At 42.3% G+C, this 21,982-nt stretch overlaps 1 long non-coding RNA gene across 1 annotated transcript in view; it reads right to left on the bottom strand.

Annotated features, from left to right (window-relative positions):
* The window catches only part of LOC117887810, a 112,143-nt gene that overhangs the window by 82,868 nt on the left and 7,293 nt on the right, over nucleotides 1-21,982 (bottom strand). Inside the window, exon 2 of the long non-coding RNA XR_004648208.1 lies at nucleotides 15,877-16,045. This is a non-coding gene — a long non-coding RNA (uncharacterized LOC117887810). The remainder of the gene's footprint in view (nucleotides 1-15,876; nucleotides 16,046-21,982) is intronic.

Raw genomic sequence — 21,982 nt, forward strand, 5'->3', positions numbered from 1 at the left:
TCACAGAAGGGACTATTGCAAATACAATCACCAGTAAGTGATTCTTCCTACTATTACATTTAGCCACCACCAATGAAACAGGTCTGATATGGATCCTGTACCCCCATCATTCCCACCTGCTGTGGCTGTCTCAGCCCAAGCATTCCAGGATAGTGGCTGGAAGGGCTGTGACCTAGGAAATTGAGGAAAGCATACTTGAATATAGGGCCAGCCTTTTCATTCAGGTGTGTAACATTGATATCCTGTAACATTCAAATCACTGAAATGGGTGTACTTCTCCCATTTAAGTCAATTACAGTGGAATCAAGCCATGAGAGAACCATTTTGAATGATAATGAAATCATTTAGATAGGCTCTGGGAAGGCAGTATAAACTAATGATTAGAGTCAAGGTTTGGAAGTGTGGTTTGTATTGCTGATTTTCCTGCTGACTCTGGATGACCTTAGAGAAATCACTTAATCTCCCTGTGACTCATCTCCTCCATCTGTAAAATGGAGATGTTAATGTTTGCTAGTCTCACTGGTGGTGTGAGGCTTACAGATATTAATTAACCTCCTTCAGATCCGGTTTGAAAGGTGCTATAGAAATGTGTATTGTTAATAATGCCATAATCACCCAGCACTTGAAAAAAAAAACAGAGAAAAGAAAAAATGTATTTAAGATAAATTGTGCAGTTGTACATTTTAGAATGTAACCAGATTGAAAGACTCTATTTTTATGATCTGAATGGCATGCTTTGGGACATACAGGCGATGTCACATAATACTAGTTCAGGTTTTGCAGGCACTTAGGCCCAAATCCCCAAAGATAGATAGATATATAGGCACCTAACTCCCATTGAAATCAATGCGAGTTAGGTGCCTTTATATCTGGCCCCTCTTGGTCTTCACCTTTGCTCCCAGAGCTTCACTTGAGCTATTTAGTTTAAAATTGCCCCAGAAACGGAAAGCCCTCTTGTCTTCTAAACATTTTACCTATTTTAAAATATCCATTCCAATATATTATTACAAGTAACACAATGTAGTTTACAAATGCAGTACCTGATTCTGATCTCACACTAGCTGCATCACTGCTATTTTATACTAAAGTCAGTGGACCAAATCCTATTATAAAGCGGCATAGCTCCACTGAAGTCAGTCTGTAATCAGCTCGTGATCTGGCCGTGTGTGGTTATATTAGCGCTTGCAACAGAAAATTCATGCCTGCTGTTGAAATTTTAATGGTTAACTGTTTCTTCCCAATTCTAATCCTTCATGCATGGATGACATGGAGGAAAACCATTGAAGAGTTAGCCTGATGGGCTACAGTCACTTCTCTTAGAGTTCTTCCGTGTTCTTCTTTTTTCTCTCCTTGACTGCCTAATGTGAATATTTTAAGGAACTAGCACAAAGATTTGCATGCACTGACTGTTTGTATTTTAGTTAAAGGCAAAAAGTAGGGATGGAATCCAAGCCACCCAGATTTGAGGAAGCTTCGATCCACATGTGAACCACTCTGGTGAATCTCTAGCAGAACTGTAGAAATTACTGGATGAGCATTTATAAATTATTTAGAAGAATACTTCACACACATAATGAAGCCCCTCAAACATATCATGATAGAGCTACATTCTTAGACTATTGGAAGAACACCAGGCACCCTTTAAGCCACATCCTGAATAATGAAAGGAACTTAAAATTTGCCTTACAATATCAGACCAGTAGTCCATACGACTATCCTGCTTCCAGCAGAGGCCTGTTCCTGATGCAACAGAGGAAAGTGAAAGGTTCCCATAATGCACCTGGCCAAAAGTAGTGCTGTACATGGTAAGGACAATTCATTTGACATCTTCAGTGATCATCTGATACCCTGAAGTATAAGAGTGGATCAAACCTTCTTGACATTCACAACTACAAATATTAGTGAGTGGTAGGTGGGATTTTCAAAAGCTTTCAATGTCTGCCTAGTTGAGCTCCTATTGAAGGCAAAGATAAAACTCTCATTGACTTCAGTAGGAGAAAAGATAAGCCAATTCTGAGTGCTTTTGAAAATCCCACCGAAAATGTATTCAGTCTCTTTTTAAATCCATTTACAGACTTGATTCATCTCTGTTACTCCAGTGTAAATCAGAAATAGTATCTCCACTTAAGGCAAGGGAGTTACACCACTGGGAAAGCTGATTAACTCCAGTTTGGGCTTTAGTGGAGTTACTTCTGATTAACATTAGTTTTGTCAGAGGAGAATCTGACCTATAGTATTTTAGCACTACTATCTTCTGTAGCAGTGACTCCTACATGCAGTTAAAACAATTATAACATTTTATTTAAATTTATCTACCATTAGTTTCCAGGAAAAAAAGTAAGAATTCTCTTATTCTGGGATAATGTAAATAGGAGGGATTGATACATTTTTGTTACAGAATCAGAGAATGTAAGAGATAGAAGGGACCTATTCAGGCACCTAGTCCATTCCTGACAGATGCGGGATTTATTCTGTGACCGATTTATCAGGGCATCATGTCTCTTCTAAATCTTCTTTGCATGCTAAATAACTCTAGTTTGTTTTAGGGGATTTTTATCTCTCTCCTCATGAAAATCCCACTCAGACCTCTTGCCATCTTCATTTGCTTATTACGGATCTTTTCAAACACAGATATATTTTTCTTAAGTTGGACTTTGAAAAGATGTTTTAAATTGCTAATACAGTCCACGAACTTGGGTGCATGGGATCATGTCTCTCTCAAGTCACTGGACCTAGAAACCATAAAGCTTGTGACTCACTGAGTGGTAACATAGTGGCTTTTTCAGCGCAAGTAGCAAAGGTTTGTGTTTTTGGTTTGGCAAGTGCTGGGTTTGAGCCCTCTGTGACCTGGTATAAATCACCACTGTTCCATGAAAGCCAATGGAACTACACAGACTTACCAGCTGAGAGTCTGGATCCATTGTAACCACTACAGTTACATACAGTTACAGTTAAACGAGAGGAGAATCAGGTCTGTTTCAGTTAATTAAAAAAAATTAATCTAGGGCTATATTCAATCCTCATTTTCACCCATGAAGCCCCAATGAATGAGTAAATGAGACTGAAATTTGGCCCAGGGTATCACAAACATTGTCATTAATTCCCCACAGCTTCTTGTGAAGAAGCCCAAATCTGTTGATCTTCAGGATATCCTATAAGCCCCCCCCCCCTCCCCCGCCATTTGAGGTTTTTGGGAGAAATGGGTGCAATGAGGGCTGGAACTTGTGGGTGCTGCTGGGTATTGTCAAGGTATGGCTTCATTTGGCTTGTGTTTTCATATCATGATACTTCTGTGGTGCCTACAGCCTAGATTAGGTATGTTTTGTTACAAATCTAAATAAATAAAATTAGCACACTTCATTATCTCACTGACCACTTCCTCCACCAAGTCATTAATAAATACATTAAATAACACTAGAACCAATGCAAGTCCTTGGGGCAACCCACTTATCAACCGCCAAGGACTGTTGTTTGCTTCTAGTTCATAGTTTCTAGTTGTTTGCTTTTAGTTCATTTTCCACAGTCTGTAATAATAGGCTGTGGAAAAGTGATTAATTTCCAAAGATCATTTTAGACTCCAATAGGTTCTCCACTACCTAGGCAGGGCTCACTGGTATGTAACTTCTGCAGTTTTCCCTGCCATCTTTATTAAAAATACATTATTGGCAAAGTTCTAATTTTCAAGATCCTAAGGAACTTGGGCTAAAAATTTCAAAGGCACCTGAGTCCCATTTTCAAAAGTGATTTAGGTGCTAGGTCTGATATAGGCAGAGCAGCTCATTGGCACCCATAAGGCTGCTTTAGCTTATGGCAGGGGCTGCACTAGTCCCAGAAGCAGCCCAGAATTAGGAAGGCGCAAAACTGGAATATAGCCACATTTGGCCCTTCATTCCTCCAGCTTAGGCTGTGCAGCATAGAATCTGGCTCATACTGCCTCATGGGCCTGTCATCTCATCTGCAATCAGATAACATCCTTATGGCAACTCCGGCAATTGCTGACCTAGAATAGTCATATTAGTATAGCGTCAATATACTTTTAACTTCCTAAAGTGCTCCAAAGGCCGCGGGTTGTCTAAGGCTATTTCTACACTTACTGGCGATCGACATTGCTGTGATTGATGCAGCGGGGGTTGATTTTAGCAGGTCTGGTGAAGACCCACTAAATCGACAGAGCGCTCTCCGGTCGACTCCGGTACTCCACCAGAACGAGAAGAGTAAGGTAAGTCAATGGGAGAGCGTCTCCCATTGACGCAGCGTGGTGTAGACACCGTGGTAAGTTGATATAAACTACGTTGACTCCAGTTACATTATTCATGTAGCTGGAGTAGCATAACTTAGATCGACTTACCGCGGTAGTGAAGACAAGGCCTAAGGACCACAATGTGGTGGAAACCACTGGAATAAAGAAAGGGCTACAACCACCCTGTTTGGCTATTCGGTGCTTTCATCAGCATTAATTAGAATGGGGAAAGGAAAACAATCCTAAATCAAAATGAAACCTCAGAAGTTCAATTTAGGAAAGGAGTAGCTCTTATCTAGGTCAGTGCTTCTGAGCTCTCTAAATTCTATCACCACTCTCCTCAAAGGATTTTGCATTTGTAAGGTGAAATTCTTTATCTTAGGCTCTAAAGTGCAAGGAAAATTATAAAGAACTGGGTAAAGGTTTTTTCCCTCTTTTCCCCCTCCCCCATTTGTTTATTAGTTTGGTTACTAGGTTACTAGTTTAAACCCAGATCTGGCTTTGTCTTTGAGTTCCTCTGATATTGGCTTTGTGCAGTTATTGTAATGTTGCTTTAATAGGTTGATATTAATAGTATATGTGCACCCATTGTACAGGTTCCAAATAAAATTCACCTTGTGTAGAGGGTCTGCATGTGTTACATGTCCCTGTCTGTGCCCAATCTGGCTCTTTACAAGGTATAAAGGCTTCCCCAGTTCAATCCCCAATGTCACGGAGATGAGCTAAGGAGGGAAGACGTGGTATGAAAAGTCGTACTAGGCAAAGTCATGCTAGGCAAACTTGTTAGCTGTCTCTGTTCATGGCTCTCAGGAGAGTTTTGGAGGGAGTTGAGAAAGAGAATGTGAGAGGCTTACCTTCTAGATTCAGCACTATGTTACATCAAGATGGCCAGCAATGAAACAGAAACCTGCAATGGACATGCCATGGTCTGGTTTCAGGCAGGAAAAAGAAGGCATTTCTTGTGCACGATGTGCAAACTGGTGGCTGTACTGGAGGAAAAGATTCTTGAATTGGAGCAGCAAATTGAGATGCTACTGACTATCAGAGAAGCTGAGGAGCTCCTACACAGACAGGTTCAGGAAACACCAGTACCTCAGGTTCAAGGAAGAAAGGAGCTGGCCACCAAGGAATCAGAGAGAGAGAGAGAGAGAGAGAGAGAAAGTCACAGAGGAGGACTGATGGCTCATACCATTAGAGGCAGGAGGTCACAGTGGTATTCTACATGGCTGGATGAAGATGGACAGGCTATCGCCACCAGAGAGAAGAGAAACAAGAGGAATTCCTCACAGCTGGAAGTTTCAAATCTATACCAGGTCCTCAATATGCAAACTACCTCTCAAGATCCAGCAGCTCCAAGGCAATGGAGAGATGTTTGGAACACATATGTGGAGGGCAGCTCGGCCCCACCTTTAAGAAAATCAAGCTTGCCCAAAAAGAGCTCTCCAGCCATCCAAGGAAGACAGATGATCTTGTTGGAGATTCGGTACTAAGAAGAATCCAAATAACATTCTGCAATGGACTGGTGGAGAACAGGACAGTGTGCTGCCATCCATAGGCAACTTTCCCCAGTGCCAGTGGGTGCTCGCGCCCCCCCTCCAACCCCGGGCCCCGCCCCGACTCCACCCTTTCCCTGCACCTTCCCCGCCCCCACTCCAACCCCTTCCCCAAAGTCCCCGCACCAACTTCGCCCCTCCCTGCCCCTATTGGATCCCTTCCCCAAATCCCTGCCCTGGCCCCGCCTCTTCCCTGAGTGCGCCGCATTTCCCCTCCTACCCCTCCCTCCCAGCGCTTGCTGCCATGAAACAGCTGTTTCGCTGTGACAAGCGCTGGAGCTAGGGGAGAAGCGGCGCGCTCAGGGGAAGAGGCGTAGCGGAGGTGAGCTGGGGCAGAGGGCGGGGTGGGGTGCTGCCGATGGGTGCAGAGCACCCACCAATTTTTCCCCGTGGGTGCTCCAGCCCCGGAGCACCCACGGAGTTGGCACCTATGCTGCCATCCCAGCATCAAGACACACAATGTCATTCTAAGATGGGATAAGCTTCCGAAGTCAACAGGCAAGGATCCATTGATGATGGTTCATATTGGCAGCACTGACACTGTGTCACAGGATATCTCACAGATAACAGATGACTTCAGGGAACTCAGAAGTGTGCTGAAGAAGAACGTCCTAGTGATCTTCTCTGAGATCCTTCCTGTCCCATGAGTGAAGGAAGGCAGAAGATTCTGGAAGTGAACTACAGGCTAGGTAAGTAGTGGAAGACAGAGGATTTTGGTTTTGTGGATCATTGGTCCATCTCAGAAGAGGAGGCTGTATAGTTTGATGGCTTCCACTTCAGTAGAAGGGGGCTCCATCTCCTTGGGGACATGCTGGCTAGAGTAGTCAGGAGGATATTGAACTAATAGCAAAAGGGGAGGGTAAAAAGAGGGATGATATGAGCACTCAGCACAAAATCAAGATGTTGAGAAAAATTTAATTTGATTAATTTTTTTAATAGTGTGATTAATCGTGATTACTTTTTTTAATCGCTTGACAGCCGTTCTCTCTCTCTATCATATATATATACACCGGTATATATGGGATTTCAAGCAATTAAAAAAATTAATCATGATTAGTCGCACTGTTAAACAATAATAGAATATCATTTATTTAAATATTTTTGGATGTTTTGTACATTTTCAGATATATTGATTTCAATTACAACACAGAATACAAAATGTACAGTGCTCACTTTATATTTATTTTTATTACAAGTATTTGCGCTGTAAAAAAACAAAAGAAATATTATTTTTCAATTCACCTAATACAAGTACTTGTAATTATGTACACAGAAAACTGCATTCAAAACTAAAACAATGTAAAACTTCAGAGCCTACAAGTCCTCTCAGTTCTGCTTCTTATTCAGCCAATCACTCAGATAAACCTATTTGTTTACATTTGCAGAAGATAATGCTGCCTGCTTCTTGTTTACAATGTCACCTGAAAGTGAGAACAGGTGTTTCCATGGCACTGTTGTAGCCGGTGTCGCAAGATATTTACATGCCAGATGCACTAAAGATTCATATGTCCCTTGATGCTTCAACCACCATTCCAGAGGACATGCATCCATGCTGATGGTGGGTTCTGCTTGGTAACGATCCAAAGCAGTGCGGACCAACACATATTCATTTTCATCATTTGAGTCAGATGCCACCAGCAGAAGGTTCATTTTCTTTTTTGGTGGTTTGGGTTCTGTAGTTTCTGCATCTGAATCTTGTTCTTTTAAGATTTCTTAAAGCATGCTCCCCACCTCATCCCTCTCAGATTTTGGAAGGCACTTCAGATTCTTAAATCTTGGGTCAAGTGCTCTAGCCACCTTAAAAATTTCACATTGCTGTCTTCTTTGCATTTTGTCAAATTTGCAGTGGAAGTGTTCTTAAAATGAACAACATGTGCTGGGTCATCATCCGAGACTGCTATAACATGAAATATATGTCAGAATGCAGATAAAACAGAGCAGGGGACATACAATTCTCCCCCAAGGAGTTCAGTCACAAATTTAATTAACGCATTATTTTTTTAACGAGCGTCATCAGCATGGAAGCATGTCTAGAATGGTGGCCAAAGCATGAAGAGGCATATGAATCTTTAGCACATCTGGCATGTAAATATCTTGAGACGCCAACTACAACAGTGCCATGCAAATGCCTGTTCTTACTTTCAGGTGATGTAATTAAGAAGTGGGCAATATTATCTCCTGTAAATGTAAGCAAATTTGTTTCTCTTATTGAGTGGCTGAACAAGAAGTAGGATTCAGTGGACTTGTAGACTCTGAAGTTTTACATTGGTTTGTTTTTGAGTGAAGTTATGTAACAAAAAACCCTCTATTTGTAGCTAGCACTTTCATGACAAAGAGACTGCCCTCCAGTACTTGTCTGAGGTGAATTGAAAAATACTATTTCTTTTGTTTATCATTTTTACCGTGCAAATATTTGTAATAAAAATAACATAAAGTGAGCACTGTACACTTTGTATTCTATGTTGTAATTGAAATCGATATATTTGAAAATCTAGAAAAACATCCAAAAACAGTTAATAAATTTTAATTGGTATTCTTTTGCTTAACAGTGCGATTAATCGTGATTAATTTGTTTAATCGTGGTTTGGGAGAAATGAAGTAACAGCTGCCCAAATTGAGCTTGAGCATTCCTGAATTTTGAGGTGTTCAAATCTGGAAGGCAGGTGCTAGATTCCCTTTCTGAATATTAGCTAAATCTGGAAAAGTCAATTTCTACTTCCATGGCTCAGAAGTGGAAATCCTCCTACGTGCCTGGTACTGTACCTAAAGTAGGGTGACCAGTCAGCAAATGTGAAAAATTGGGACAGAGGGTGGGGGGTAATAGGAGCCTATATAAGAAAAAGACCCCAAAATTGGGACTGTCCCTATAAAATCGGGACATCTGGTCACCCTAATCTAAAGCTGCCCAGGTCCAGAGCCTCTCCTCCCTTTTCATTTTAAATTCTAGTGGGATCCACGTACCTTCCTTGCTAGGCTTCAGATAGAGAGGGACACTGTCCATTTAGTCCACCCAATTCTTTCTTTGGGGGCTGCAAGGTGAGGTCACACCAGTATCCCTAATCCAGGCTGGGGATGTCTTCTGAGGGGGATAGCTGGGGCAAAGCCTTCTACTCCTTGGGCATACTTGTTCCCTGTTCACAGTGCCACCCTGTTCTAGCAGTGAGCTCTCCATTCACAGCAAGCTGCACCATGAGGTTTCAGCTACCATACTCTCTCTCTCCCCGTCCCTTTCCTGTTGATAGCGGCCAGGGGAATGATAGGAAATGTAGTTCTTTCCCTGCTCCAGGGTTGGCTCTATAGGCAAGGAGCTATAGAGCTCCCAGGGCCCCCTGTTGCTTCTCAGCTCCCATGCTGGCTCCCTGCCGGCAGGGCCAGCTTTAGGAAGTGCGGGGCCCGATTCGAACAGTTTCGACGGGGCCCCGACAGGGATGACTAAAAAAAAAAAAAAAAAAAACCACGTAAAAAAAACACGTGGGGCTTGTACTCACCAGGCCGCGCTCCTAGTCTTTGGCGGTGGGTCCTTCACTCGCTCCGGGTCTTCGGCGGCACTGAAGGACCCGCTGGCAAAGTGCCGCCAAAGACCCGGAGCGAGTGAAGGACCCGCTGCCAAAGTCCTGGAGCGCCGCCGGGTGAGTAAAAATTAAAAAGGTGCCTCTAGCCAGGGAAGGGATTCTCTGCCACTTGCCCCCCACTCTGGGCGGCCCTGCCACTGGGCGCGGGGCCCTCTTAAGCGCGGGGCCCGATTCGGGGGAATTGGTGGAATTGGCCTAAAGCCGGCCCTGCCTGCCGGCTGCCGCCCCTACAAATGGGCTGCCCCAAGCACCTGCTTGCTTTGCTGGTGCCTAGAGCCGCCCCGGCTGACAGTAATGAATATTAGAAATTGTTGAAAATTGATAAAGGAAGCAAAGAGACAAGGAGAAATCTTTGGCTACTAGACAATATCAAGGAGTTTTTTAAATATATTAGGAACAAAAAGAATCCCTGACAATGGTATTGGTCCATGACTAGGTAGAAATTATTAATTATAATGCAGAAGTGTTCAATAAATACTTGTATATGGAGAAATAAAAAGATAATTAGTCACATCATATGGTGATAACACTCTTTCCATTCCACTAGTATATCTGGAGGATGTTAATCAGAAGCTACTAAAGTCTGCCATTTTTAAATCAGCGGGTACAGATAACGTGCATTGAGGAGTTTTAAAAGAGCTGACTTAGGGGCAAGCTGGACCATTAAAGTTGACTTTCAGTAAGTCTTGGAACACAGAAGACTGGAAGAAAGCTAATGTGCCATTTTAAAAAAAGGGTAAATGGAATATTATAAAGCTGGCTATTATAAGGCTATTATAAAGCTGTCAGCCTGACATGGATCCCAGGCAAAATAATGGAGCGGTTGATATAGGACTCAATTAATAAAGAATTTGAGGGTAATGTAATTAATGCAAATCAACAGAGGTTTATGGAAAATAGAGCCTGTCAAACTAACTTGATACCTTTTATTGTGAGATTACAAAGTTTGGTGATAAAGATAATAGCGTTGACTTAATATACTTAGACTTCCATAAGGCGTTTGAGTTAATACCACACAACATCTTGATTAAAAAACTGGAATAATATAAAATTAACATGGCACACATTAAATGAATTAAAAACTGGCTAACTGATCGATCTCAAAATGTAACTGTAAACAGAGAGTGGTCCTTAAGTGGGTGTTTCCAGTGGGGTTCTTCAGGGATTGGTTCTTGGCCATACACTATTTAAAACTTTTATTAATGGCCTGGATGAAAACATTAAATCATCACTGATAAAGTTTGCAGATGACACAAAAATTAGGGAGCTAGTGAATAATGAAGAGGACTGGCCACTGATTTAGAGCAATCTGGATCACTTGGTAGACTGGGCACAGGAAAACAATTTGCATTCTAATATGTTTAAATGTAAATTTATACTTCTAGGAACAAAGAATGTAGGCCATACTTACAGGATGGGGGTCTCCATCCTGGGAAGCAGTGACATTGAAAAAGATTTTATGGCCCTGGCGGATAATCATGAGCTGAACATGAGCTCCCAATGTGATAGTGTGGCCCAAAGAGCTAATGCGATCCTGGGATGCATAAACAGTGGAATCTGGAGGAGAAGAGATTATTTTACCTCTGTACTTTGCACTGGTGCAACCACTATTGGCTTACTGTGTCCAGTTCTGGTACCCACAATTGAAGAAGGATCAGTGAGAGTGGGTTCAAAGAAGAGCCATGAGAATGATTAAAGGATTAGAAAACATGTCTTCTAATGGTGGACTCAAGGAACTCAATCTATTTAGATTAGGTTGAGGGGTGACTTGACTACAGTCTATAAATCTCTACATGGGGAACAAATGTGTAATAATGTGCTCTTCAATCTAGCACAGAAATGTATAACACAATCCAATGGCTGGAAGTTGAAGCTAGACAAATTCAGATGGGAATAAGGTGTACATTCTTAACAGTGAGACAAATTAACCACTGGAATAATTTACCAAGGGTCATGGTGGATTCTCCCATCACTGATAATTTTTATATCAAGATTGGATGTTTTTTCTAACAGTTATGCTCTAGGAATTATTTTGGGTAAATTCGATGGCCTGTATCATAAAGGATGTCCGACTAGATCAGCACGCTGGTGCTAGAACAATTTTTCTAGTGGGGGTGCCGACAGCCATTGAACCAAACTGGAAACCACTTCAAGCCAGGGGGTGGGGCAGCACCCCTCGTTCTAGCACCTATGCACTGGTCCCTTTTGGCGTTGGAATCTACGCATCCTAGCGACGAAATCCTGGTGCCACTGAAGTCCGTAGCAAAACTCCTACTGACTTCTATGGCGGCAGGAGTTCACTCCTAGGCTGTTTTAGACTTAAGACAAAATATCTGGGGTAAGATCCTACCTTTACTGAAGTCAATGACAAAGTGTACCTTGGATTCAATAGAATCAGGATCTCACACTGGCTTTGGCTAAAGACAGCCACCCCTTTTCACACATTATTTTTGTCATAAGTAAATTGCTTCTTGGCTACTCTGCTTATCTACTGGCATCTGAGGTGATTTTAAGCAACCCTCCAAAAAATACGGCTGGCTCTTCTCACTGAACTGAGTGTATGATGAAAGGCTTGCAGACGGCATGAATAGAAACAGATTTCCCATTGATACTTTTATATAGATCTGACTTGCAATAGGATTCTTATTGATTGAGATGATGATGTGGGTATTGAAGGCACAAAAATCAGATTAACATTAGTCAAAATATAAATCTTATTTGATTAATAAGAAGATGGATTAAGAACTGTTATGTTTACCAAGTGATAATTATCATTTCAAATAATTCATTGATTATTTTTATTCAGCTCCTTATATTTTAAATAATATTCATCAAATTATCGTCAGTTTTAATTTTATCAGTTTGTTTATTTTTTAAAATATATTGTATTTAATACGCTTTTTTTTCCAATCACATATTAACTGTTTCATAGTATGATCCATAAAAATGAATCACTAAAAGTGAAGTATGTGTGCAAGTGCATGTACGTACACACACACACACACACACACACACACACACACTTTAAAAGACAATGTCTGTACAATTAAATTATAATTTGCAATGTGGTCAGTCTTTCCTCCAGAAACCTCTCTGACAAATATTGCCAGGAGGAATCCCATTAAGATTCAGTAATCACTGGAAGTTGAAAGAGACTTTTCATATGAAAAATCATCAACTGTTATATTGCAGAACTTTATGAACTTCAAAATGATATGGTCTAAACTGTCCTATTGAGCTCTAGCCTCACTTTCCTAGCATCAGATCAATATAATTTCTGTTGAAGAACAAAGTCTGCTACAACAACCAAAAAACATGGTATGCGGACACATTTGTGAGCAAATTTCTGCTTTTCTTAAAACATTTCCTTACTGAAATGAATATATAAGGAGTATTACAGAAACTCCTGCTACATCTAGTAGGACTTCAATTTACAATCTTGGACCCTCCCAATCCTTCAAAGACTTATGGACATGCCTAACTTTTCACACTGTGAGTAGTCCAATGCATTTCAATGGGATTGCTCACTGTATGTAAAGTCACTTACCTGTGTAAGTCTTTGCAAGATAGAGACCTTAGGATTGATCCTCCAAGTATCTCTGCATATGTGGCCCCATGAAGACAATGGGGCTCTGTGCAGGTATGGGATCTGCCTACATGGAACAGCTCTGGGTAGACTTTAAGGTCAGAAGGGACCATTATGATCATCTGGTCTGACCCCCTGCATGCTGCAGGCCGCAAGACCCTTCCCTGGACTCTGCCGTTGAAGTCCCCAATCCTGTGTTTTAGTGACTTCAATCGGCTGAGACCCTCCTGCTAGTGATCCCTGCCCCATGCTGCGGAGGAAGGCGAAAAACCTCCAGAGGCTCAGCCAATCTACCCTGGAGGAAAATTCCTTCCCGACCCCAAATATGGCGATCAGTAATACCCCGAGCATATAGGCAAGAATCTCTAGCCTGACCCTTGTTGGCCATTATGCTATTCATTTACCATTGCTTGGTTTTCCTTGGCTACTATGTTTTACCATTAAACCATTCCCTCCATAAACTTATCCAACTTAATCTTAAAACCATACAGGTCCGTCGCCCCCACCGTTTCCCTCGGAAGGCCGTTCCAATATTTCACCCCTCTGACGGTCAGAAACCTTCGTCTAATTTCAAGCCTGAACTTCCCCCCGGCCAGTTTATATCCATTCGTTCTCGTGTCCACATTAGTACTAAGCTGGAATAATTCCTCTCCCTCCCTTGTATTAACCCCTCTGATATATTTGAAGATAGCAATCATATCAGATTTCTGTCTGATGCATAGATTGCACAAGAAACAATAATAGGAAAAAAATTCTCTTTGTGAGAAGAAGTTAGAAGCATCTTCAAGAAGGATGCCCAAGAGAACCATCTTAGCATCTAGAGGAGAAAATTGATTCTTGTCCAAATTATGGACTCCTGCAGCTCCCACTGAAATCAGTGGGACTGGTAAGTGCTCAGCATCTAGCTCTCTTTTCCAACAGTTCATCCACTGTTTCTTGTATAATTTTCAATGTTGTTGTAATTTTGCAGAATTCCATATTAAAGGCCTGAGTCTGATCTGTCCTATCCTGGTGGAAATCAGTCGACAGTAATGGACTGACTTCTAAAATTATGATTTGTCATGGTTTACTGGTGCAGGACTGAATCTTTTCCATCCTAGGCTGTAGACCAATCTAATTTTTTGGAGCGGGTTGGATCTCGATATTTGGGGGGAAGATACAAAGATATAGGAAGTTGCGTTTTTTAAATGGCATGGGTTGAAGCTGCTCAGAAGTTTAGGATGTTGGAATTAATCCTTGTTGTGATGATGAACAGAGGGCCAGTGAGTTGGTCAAAGGTGCATGATAAATTCATTTATCACATCATCCCACAATGTATTACATGGATATAATTTCTGTGCAGACCTTCACTCCAGATGCACGTTGGCTGGGGGGAAGTTGGGGCCCAGGTCAGAGAGCAGCCACTCACCATGGCATGCTCCCGGGTAGATTTCTATTTAGAAGTTATTGCTGGTAAAACCCGCAATAACTACCCAATCTGCACCTTCTACCCCACTGCAGAGAGTATTTGTGAGTGGGCGACGGGTGGGAGGGCACAAATATGGAGGGAACAGCCATTAGCAGCACAGTACCTTTAGATCATGGAGATGAAGAGGTGGAGAAGTGGCTGAGCAGAGAACATGCTCTGCTGGGATGATATCTGAGTCCCCCAAGGATCTATTCCTCCATCACGCTCCTTTCCCTCACATGGGGGATGTCACTTTAATCCTGGGTGTTCTGGTTTGCATGGCTGGGGACATGTTTTAACATCCCACGGGGCTTATCTGCAATATAGCATGTAGTCTCATGGATGGGAGAGACAGTCCATCCCTGTTCAGAGGACCTACAAAAGGCCTATGCACCACTTACTCAAAGTTGGGCCTAAGTAACATGTACGGTAATTGGTGCACAGACTTTATGATTGTCCTCTGCACAATGGTGAATGTCATCCTGTGATCTGAGCAACAATAAATGTTTATTTAAATTGTACTTAAAATTCTCTTAAAGTATTTGTCTTCCTTTTAAAACCATGGGCCACCAGTCTTCTACCAAAACACCTAATTTTCTTCAGTCGGACACAGATACAATATGGCCCCAGTATCTGCAGCAAGCAAACATTTGAAAATCCATATATAAATTGTTAACAGCCCCAATGTAATGTATTCAATAAATATTTTGACACATTGTACATGTTTGTATTTTAGGAAAATACTATAGTGGAAATGGATGCTTACAAAAAGATTGACACAAGAAATAGTAAAGCATAAAATTATCATTCTCACATACTGAGAGAGTTTTCTTCTCAGAAATGGGTTCTCCTCTTTTTTTATTGGTTGAGCACCATCTGTTTGCTCTGTGCTGCACAACCTATATAGAAAAGCCTGCATAAATATTTTCAAAAATACCCAAGTGATTTGGGAGCCTAAGGCCCACTTTTTTTTTTTTTAATGGGGCTTACGTACTTTTGAAAATTTTATCTACGTTCTCTGCTCCATGGAGCTTGCAATGTAATGTCAATGGGAGTCTTGCCATTGACTCCAAAAAGGTTCTGGATCAGGCCTCATCTTTTGAGGTGCTAAGTACCTACCACAAGGAGTTGAGTGCTCACTACCTTGTGGGACCCATAGACTGCTCTAGATTACCAGAGACAGATTACCACAGGATACTGTTTGCAGGGAGGTAACAGCACAGCTACATAAATGAGCTGGGTTTTATCATTCACTCCTAAAATGGTTGAAGCTGAGAAAGTGGGGAGGGCAGTATTTAACATATATTTTGTTCTATTCGTAGCGTGTTAAGATGATCCATGAAAAATACTCACACCATTTTAAAGTCAAATACTGCTGTCTTTGTTCATTCCTAATTCAGGCAACATTCCCGTCATCTCGAGTGGGACTGTGCCATAGAATCAACCCTACGACTGGCAAGCCAAAAAAAATGACCCACCTTATCTTCTTACACACAACTGTGAAGTCTTTTCAAATATAAGGTGCTCCTGTGGGGGTCATATTCAACAGCTGAGAGAGTCTTGCTGCTGCTATGAAATCCACCCACACGTGTATCCCAAGCTGCTGGGAGCAAGTGTCTCCACATGAATACATCAGAAGAGGGTTATCTGGTAAGAAATATATAGAGAGAGCATTAGTAGTCCTGTTGCTTTGGGAATCAATGTGAAAACTACAATTGACTTCAATGGCCTATAGTGCATAAAATTCAAATCTGCACGTCTTCCAATTTCCGCAGCAACTGAGGCAGGGGCCATCTGTGGCACTTGTGGCCCTCAGCCAGCAGTTGTTCCAATAGGGCGAAATTCACCCCTTCACAGACACAGCACAAGGCCTATGCACCTCCTAAGCCATCACACTAGATCTAGTGCAGGGGTGGGCAAACTTTGTGACCCGAGGGCCACCTCTGGTTAAGGAAATTGTATGGCGGGCCATGAATGTTCACAAAATTGGGTTTGGGATGCGGGATGGGCTGAGGGCTCTGCGTTGGGGCCAAAAATGAAGAGTTCAGGGTGTGGGAGGGGGCTCCAGGCTGTGGTGGGAGGTTGAGGGTGGGGGGGTGGTGAGGGCTCTAGCTGTGGGTGTGAACTCTAGGGTGGGGCTGGGGATGAGGGGGGTGAGGGTGCTCTGGGCTGGGACTGAGGTGTTCAGAGGGTGGGAGGGGAATCAGGGCTGGGGCAGGGGGTTGGGGCATGGGAGGAGGTCAGAGGTGCAGGCTCTGGGCAGTGCTTACAGCAAGCAGCTCCCGGAAGCAGCAGCATGTCCCCCCTCCAGCTCCTACGTGGAGGCGCAGCTCTGCCCCGTCTGCAGGTGCCGCCCCTGCAGCTCCCGTTGGCCATGTGGTAGCTGCGGGGGCAGCGCTTGGGGCAGGGGCAGTGTGTGGAGCCCCCTGGCTGCCCCTACATATAGGAGCCGGAGGGGGGACATACTGTTCCTTCCAGGAGCCGCGCAGAGCCCCCAACCCTGCTGCCCGGCGGGAGCTTGAGGGCCGGATTAAAATGTCTGATGGGCCATCTATCTCAACAGGTGTGAATTTCATCCTTGAAGAATAAGTGAGCAAGGCTGTTTCTCAGAGGCTAGTTTTTCTGTGTCAGCGTACAATAGATGAGTGTGTTTAAAATATGCTTTTAAAATGTATTTAGTTATTTATATTAAAGAAAGGGCTCATAGTGCTTGTGAAAGATGCTAGTGCCTTGACAGCCCTGGAGAGTCAAGCCTTGATTTTAACCACAGATATGAAATAAGCTTTTAACAAAATGAATCCCTTTCATAAGATCTTTCATTGGGTCAAAGCAAGAAGTGGCAGGATTTTGTAACTTCACTAGTACCACAGACTAACCATGACCCTCCATGGAACCCAACTCCAAGCTGGAAGGATACAGTGAGGTTAAAGCTTATATCAAGTACCATGTGCCAGGACAGAATGAATGCTGTAACATTCAGAGCTAGTATTTTTGTGGGAGTATCTAGGTTGGTATGGATGATCATAGCTATTGGGATGATAGATGGACCACCTGAATGGAGCTCGTGGACCACAGTTTGAGAGCCTCTGATATATACTAAATGAGTCACAGACAAGACTAGGATAATTGGCAATAGCATCAGTATTGAGTCATCATGGTAATAGAGCTCTTGACTGTTGAGGGAAATCAAACCCATCTTCACTTTTCAAGCATATACACCTCTATCCCGATATAACACGACCCGATATAACACAAATTCGGATATAACACGATAAAGCAGAGGCTGCGCACTCTGGCGGATCAAAGCAAGTTCGATATAACACAGTTTCATGCGGTATATAATACGGTAAGATTTTTTGGCTCCTGAGGACATTGTTATATTGGGGTAGAGGTGTATAACTGCTTGGGACCAAGAGCAGCTAGCTATGTATTCGTGAAAATACTCCAATAACACCAAGTTTTGTAGAATAAAGCCATCAGCCCCATGGCTGTGGTTATTGCTGGGTTATTGCCATGTGACTGAAAGTAGATCATCCCGTGACTCACTGTGGAGGTCATATCTTGGAGTATTTTAGTGTCACTATAAAAGGGCTCTGTAAAATTAGAGGTTAAAAAATAAAAATAGAGTCAGGAAAATATTTTAAATATTCTTACACTAATGAAAACAGCAGCAAGATTACTCCACCTCAGGCTGGCCTTAGGAAAATGCTGAATGGTCTAACAGGGAAAGCAACCTCACTGCCCCCTATTAGAATCACCATGGCCTGCTGGCCCAAATGACAGGGCATCATTTGGGAAAGCCTGTTATCACTCATGACAATAATTAAATGTCCTAATGTATTTGGGGGCCCTTTTATTAAACTAGTATAATCAGTCACATAAAAGTCCTCGGACCAGGACTACCCCAACCTTAAAACATACAAGAATACAGGTTTGAATGAATTAATTTTGCCTTGATTTAAATGCGACTGCATTTGCATTCAATGTAAGGAGAACTTCTGGAAAAAGAAAAGCAATGAAATAATCCACAGGGAAAAGACAGGGTGAACCGCAAATCAGAAAGCAGGGAGAGTGAAAAAACAAATGCAGTGACAGTGTGGAAAGGAGCAAAGACAGTGAGAAAATGTATTGACTATAACCTGTACAGTGTTCCTACTTGAGTCAGTTTGTCATTGGGGTAAAGAGTCTTCGATCCCTATGTATGGGATAGAATATAAAATGTGTCTGTATGTATGATGAAATGACTCAGCAGAACCAAAACGCAGAAGCAGTCAGCAAGAGTTTTCTCTCAAGGGATAATGCTTTATAATCAGAAATCAAATCAAGTTAATATATAAGCAACAACAACAAAAAGAATAATAGAAAATCCCCAGCATGGGGTTCAACCAGTTCTATGATGAAAAGGATCCTACAAGTAAAATGGCTCCCCTGCTTCCTTATTCTCTCTGCAGCTAATAGTGGCTTTGGCCTAGACTGCTCTTCAAAGGAGAAGGTGCTCAAGCTGTTGCAATACACAGAACTGTTCAAGTACAAGCATAAACTGTGTGGAGACACTGAAGTCCAAAGCAGTTCAGCCAGTCACCTAAGTGAGGGTGTTACTGTATTTAGGACCACTTCTGGGCAGTCACTTTGGCTAGGTGGTTGCTTCATACAGGCATAGGTGCTGAAATAGAGGTGCTGCTGCACCCCCTGGCTTGAAGTGGTTTCCATCACATACAGGGTTTACAGTTTGGTTCAATGGCTTGCAGCACCCCCACTATACACATTGTTCCAGCTCCCCTGCATACAGGGAACTTAACATTGTAGAATGCTTGGCATTACCAGAGGGTGGTAGCTAACTAAAGGTGGGGCCTTCAGCTTTCAATGTTTTCCAAGGAAGATTAATATCAAATAAATTCATTGTGTATAATTTTAATGGTTTATTTAATTGTTCTCAATAGACAATTTTGTAAACATGATGAATATGCATTCTAGGAATGGTGCCTGTAACCCAATATACCTGGCTGCACATTTGTAGAAATGTACCCGTGTGTGACAAATACATGTCTAAAAAAGAGAATACCAAACCCATGAATGTGAATTTGGCTGCACAGCCATGCAAACTTACCTTCAGGAATAAAACTGAGCCCAGTACTCACTTGACTGGTGAAAAATGGACAGGTCCAATTGTGGAAATCTGACTCATGTTGGTGAGCATTTATACACGCCACTGGAGGGAATGGGACTACTCGTGTGAGTGAGTGCTCACCAACATGAGCTATAGCTCCACAATCTTGCTTTGCATAATCAGGCTCTACTCATATGCATTTGAGGTCCCTATTCATGCAGCATTTTCCTTTCATTCAATAAGATGTCGGCACGTAGAGTTAAATGGGTTGAATTTTTTCATCCCCAATATTTTTCTTGCCAATGAAAGGGAGTTCCACCAAAAATGAAAATTTAATGGAAAAATGTTTTATTACTTATTAGTATTTTATTGCTGCATCACCTCAGACTTTGGATGCCATTGTGCTAGGCATGGTTCAAACTCAGAACAAAAGGACAAGTCCCTGCCCCAAGGAGCTTACAATCTTCATGTTCCAACAATGTATCTAAAAGGCCAGATGAAATGAAAAATGTCTATTGGAAATCTCTTGCCAAAAATTGAAAGATTTCTAACAAAACTTTTTCATTTGAGAATTTTCACCGGGGGAGGGGTGTTCAACTCGCCCTACTGTGGGGCACTCACGAGGATCAGCCACTGGCACTGATCACGCTACTAAGCATTAACTATGTCTGGTGGTAAAGGTACGCAAGACTGGACTGATAGTCAGTCAGTCAGTCAGTCACACACGCACACCCCTCCCCCACCCACGTTAAAATATTCTCTGCAGACAAGTGACATATTGGGAATACTCCATAGCCCATTTATGGAGGTTATTGGGAACCCTTCCAATGACTTTGAAGGGCTCTGGATCAGGCCTATTCTTGGGGACAGAATGGGGGGAAGCCGTTGTCTGTGCTGTGTCAGTTGTATGGATAAACAAGGAGAGGCTTTTGCTCATTGCTGTCAGGCTAGCACCTTAGTTCAGCATTATTCACGTATACAACAAACCAAAAATAAATACGTTTTTTAAAAGTTCCATTTAATTTTGACATTCAAGGGGCTCTGCGCAGGGTTCAGGGGGTTGACCCCTGTATATGAGATTGCAGGATTGGGGACTAAATGGGCAAGGCTTAAAAATACTGTAACAATAAAGTGAAAGTTGGCAAGGAAAACACGGCCAGGTGTGCATCAACACAAAGGATCATAATATGACTTCAGTGGGGGTCTGTGCAGCTGCAGGAGTCCACCTGCAAAGAGTTCTTGTAAATAGAGCAGAAAGATGGTCTAGTTGTTAAGGCAATGAGCCTGGCATCTTGGGAGACGTGGGTTTAATTCCACGCGTGGCAACAAATTCCAGTGTGACCTTGGGTATCTCTGTGCCTCAGTTCCCCTTTGATAAAATGGAGATATTTTCCTGCCTGATGGGGGCGTTCTAAGATTAAGAATATTACAGTCTGTGAGGCTCTCAGATTCTACAGTAATGGGGGTCAAATAAGGATCATGGATATAGGATCAGGGCCATGCTATGAAGGCAGCCCCAATGATTTCAGTGGGACTGCTTGAGGAGTACCATGGTAGGGAACGTGAGTGAAGGTTAGGTAAGTTAAAAACACACAATTAGGCATCAGGTCAAGGAGCAATATCATTTGGAAATTGGGGATGAGGTCAAATATATGTAATTTTAAAAAAGTGTATTCCTTTCTCCTTCCTCATATGTCTATACATTGAGTCAGACCCTCACCCTACAAAAGCATCTGCTTGTGCAAAACTGTTATGCCCTTGCAGGGTCCCACTAAAGCCATTCCTCTGCAGGATCAGGGCCCTAGCTCATAAATTCTTTGAAGCAGGCACCTGTCTTTTTCTGTGTCTGTAAAGAACCTAGCACACTTATGTCCATGATAATATTATTATTAAGTATTAATTAATGTGATTGATTACATCATTATCCTATTGTGATCAAATAAGATCTGTTTTCAGGTGCAATTAAGGTTTGGGTACTTAGTCGTCTGAAGCAACAGAGGGTCCTGTGGCACCTTTGAGACTAACAGAAGTACTGGGAGCATAAGCTTTCGTGGGTAAGAACCTCACTTCTTCAGATGCAAGTCTGAAGAAGTGAGGTTCTTACCCACGACAGCTTATGCCCCCAGTACTTCTGTTAGTCTCACAGGTGCCACAGGACCCTCTCTCGCTTTTTACAGATTCAGACTAACACGGCTACCCCTCTGATACAATTTAACAAAGAAATTGATATGTACCAGGCTTGTTATCCCAAGGGGAGTCTCTGACATGCTTCAAACCAAACACACCGTTTCAGGTAGAATAAACAAACAGATTTATTAATGATAAAGATCGATTTTTAAGTGATTATATGTCAAAGCATAAGAAGTCAGATTTGGTCAAATGAAAATAAAAGCAAAACGCATTCTAATCTGATCTTAACACTTTCAATGCCCTTACAAACTCAGATGCTTCTCACCACAGGCTGGCTGGTTGCTCTT

This window comes from Trachemys scripta, chromosome 1 (assembly GCF_013100865.1).
Source record: "Trachemys scripta elegans isolate TJP31775 chromosome 1, CAS_Tse_1.0, whole genome shotgun sequence".
Classification (NCBI taxonomy): domain Eukaryota; kingdom Metazoa; phylum Chordata; order Testudines; family Emydidae; genus Trachemys; species Trachemys scripta.